Raw genomic sequence first — 3,647 nt, forward strand, 5'->3', positions numbered from 1 at the left:
CATTATTGTCCATATTGATGTTTTAATGATTCTGTCTCATCTTAACTTTTCTCTGTTTTTTTCTCATTTGTCATATCTATTAGAGAGCTGTAAAAATATAAGACTTTAAAAAAAAAAAAAGGTATTGCTTTCTGTGAAAAGCACTTTAATGTTTTTATGGGTACTCCATAATTTTTATAATCATATGTTGCCCCTTGGCTTGTCATTTTTGAGCAGGTCTGAATCTGGAACAAACAGCCCTGCAGTGATGGGAGCAATCTCAAACAAAGTCTGGCTCCACTGATTTTAAAGTAAACCTGTATAATAGGTATACTTGAATTAGAACTATATGCATTTTGGATAGAGCATGGGAGGATTATAACCCCTATCAGATTTTTATGCCATCTGTCCTATTGCTGAGAATTCCCTTCACTTCCTGTCTTATAGCCAAACAGGAAGTGAGAAGAAATGCCTGCAAATTAAGAGAGTTTCCTTGGGGACCCCCTGCTCATTAGAACTAGTGTCCCCATTAAGATTTCCCCTCTATTACTTTTCTGGGGACAACCCAAAAGTTGGGTTTTTCTTTTACTTTCAATGATAATGGTAAACGGGAAAAAGCGGGAGGGGGAATCTCCCCAATGGGAGCAAAGACAGCAATAAAACGGACAGGTGTTGTAATCCCTCTGCAATCTTTCTGAACAAAAAAATAGTTTTTTCCTTTTAGTTATACTATAAACCACTAATAGATGGATCGAAATTTGGCTGGTTCAACAGAGGCCAGCTGAACGTCGATCCATCTAAGGCTATACCTGCTTGACAGAAGTCAATCTAATAAACAATTTCTTTTGAACAGGACTGTTTGGAAAATGTATCTTGATCAGCTTGGCTGCAGCCACTAATCAGGGTATTGTGACAGTGGAGGAGTCCTGCTGTGAGGTTACAATGGCAGCATGGGGAGGATTCCTCCATCCACCTTGCTTGTGTGGATGAGGCTTGCACATAGGATAGAAGACTCGCTCTGTTTTCCAACAGTAACGTCTCTGTGTGCCTGACTATGGACTGTTAAGGCATCCAGTGTTGCATTATGGGAGGAGTGGGAAAGGGTAACATGCTTTCCACACCTGGAAGGATCAGGTTTTTATTTTCTGAACGGAGTGGGGGAATAGGGTGGGGGCAATTGAGGTAAAGATGCAAGAAAGAATAGTTTCTTTTTAAGTAAACCTGTTTTTATCCCTAACAAAGTTTCACACCTATAGGTTTTTAGTGCGTTTTGCAGTTTGCACTAAAGTCCATTTAACATGGATTCCTATGGTACACGTTCACATTTATGCATTTCTCAGCCGGTGTGTTTTTGGAAAGGGTCAGGGACTCTGTTGTGAGCGGAGTTCCCCGCTGACAGCTGAATATAAAAACAAGAATTGCCTGCAATGAAACGGCGTCCCCCATGCCATATGGATTTTGAGGAAACCCCTCAAAAATCCACACCAGACCCTTATCCGAAAATGCAGGTCTGGTAAAGGAGGGGGATGAATAAACGCAACCCCCATATTTCGGCTCCGGGGGCAAGCAGTTCACGCTTGCCCCTAGTGGCCACAGGGCGAAGAGACGTAACATAATGTTGTTTTGCCCAGCCGAGCCCTGCGGCAGCTGGTCGGCAAGTGGTTAAGCAACCCATAGCAGCCTCTGGCTGAACCCTGGTTGAGAAACCCTGGTGTAGAGGTACAAACTATAATTGGAACACTTTATGTGGGAAGAAGAGCAGACTAATAAATACACTGCTTTTGGAATACAATGTAATTTAAATGGCTAAGGAAATCCTTTATAATTGCAACCAATTTTTGAGATCCAATAGCATATTCCTTAATATGGAAAGTGTAAAATACAAATACTGTTTACACCACTCTAGGCTTCTGGTCAGTGGCGGCTGCGCCATGGATTTCAATGGGATGTTTTTTTAAGCACATGATTAGAGCCTAAAGCTCTAATTGGCTTAAAAAAAAGGGTGGACTCAGAGCACTGCGTCCTGAGCCCACCAAGTTTTGACATTTAGCGAATTAATATTCAATATTGTCTTCCTGCGTCTCCTCCCGGCCAATCAGGAAGCGGTTCTTAAGACCCAATTGGCTGAGAGGAGAAGCGACCGTATTGTCCAGTACCGGGGAGGATGTACGGGAAAAATCCGTCCTCATTGGAGCATCAACGCCAACACACTAGCCAGAGCCCGACTGCGTGAGTACCACCCATGGGGGGGTTTATTTGTGCCCCTCCCAAAAAAAAAACAATGGAACACCAGCCGCCACTGCTTAAGGTCCCTCTGGTGGTTTGCATCATTATTTAGCTCTTCATATTCACTACTGATGTTTGAATACAAGCTTAAAGAAGACACACTTCCATCCCTAATGGTACAATAAAAGCATGGGACTTTATATGGAGTGTGCACAATAGGCCGATGAAATTAACAAATATAAATAAATTTAGGGCAGAAATGATCACACATAAGAGTAGCATAAACAAATGCAAAGCCATTACAATTATGTACATGGTTTAAGATTTCATTGGAAATACATGAGTATACATAACAACTGATGTGTTTTGTGACTCGCTCTTCAGGGGTGGGTGCATGTAGGATATATCTGAAAATGAATAACCAAAAAGGCAATGTAACACATGAATAGCTGATGGACAAACTGTAAGGGGCCATACAGAAAAAGAATGGACCCCATACTCGCTAATCCACAAGGCCTATGTTCACTGAGGATGGAAGCAATATATGATTGGGAAGGAAGCTGATGAAGCAGCGCCAACCAAGGAACAATCGGAAGACAGACATGTCATGGTTAGATATGAGTGACCTTGGAGGTCCTAAATAAATCTGTTCAGGTGTCAACTATAATATTTATATAAATAAACATTGCTACATTGGCAAATAATCATGAGGTATATAATGGAATGCATGTATAAACCAACCTGTTGTGATGGTAAGTTTGATAAAGGCCAAGGAGGAATGTGTGCAAAACTGAAGATATGGGAAAAGGGATCTCAAAAGACAATCCCAAAAAGGAAAGGGGGAAATGTGAGAAAGTGTGAATATAAAAAACAACCAGGCACAATGGAGTGCATTAGAAGGATGAATGGTGTATACCTGTGTAGAATCAGTAGCTTGCAACAGTAGAGTGAACTGTCCCATGTGAAGTGAAATGGCCTTTATCCATCTTACCATTGCAACAGGTTGGTTTATACATGCATTGATGCATTCCATTATATACTTCATGATTATTTGCCAATGTAGCAATGTCTATATACAGTCAGGTACATAAATATTGGGACATTGACACAATTCTAATCTTTTTGGCTCTATACACCACCGCAATGGATTTGAAATAAAATGAACAAGATGTGCTTTAACTGCAGACTTTCAGCTTTAATTCGAATGTATTTACATCCAAATCAGGTGAACGGTGTAGGAATTACAACAGTTTGTATATGTGCCTCCCACTTTTTAAGGGACCAAAAGTAATGAGAGATTAACAATCATAAATCAAACTTTCACTTTTAAATACTTGGTTGCAAATCCTTTGCAGTCAATTACAGCCTGAAATCTGGAAAGCATAGACATCACCATACGCTGGCTTTCATCCCTGGTGATGCTCTGCCAGTCCTCTACTGCA

The sequence above is a fragment of the Rana temporaria genome, chromosome 1, assembly GCF_905171775.1.
Source record: "Rana temporaria chromosome 1, aRanTem1.1, whole genome shotgun sequence".
Classification (NCBI taxonomy): domain Eukaryota; kingdom Metazoa; phylum Chordata; class Amphibia; order Anura; family Ranidae; genus Rana; species Rana temporaria.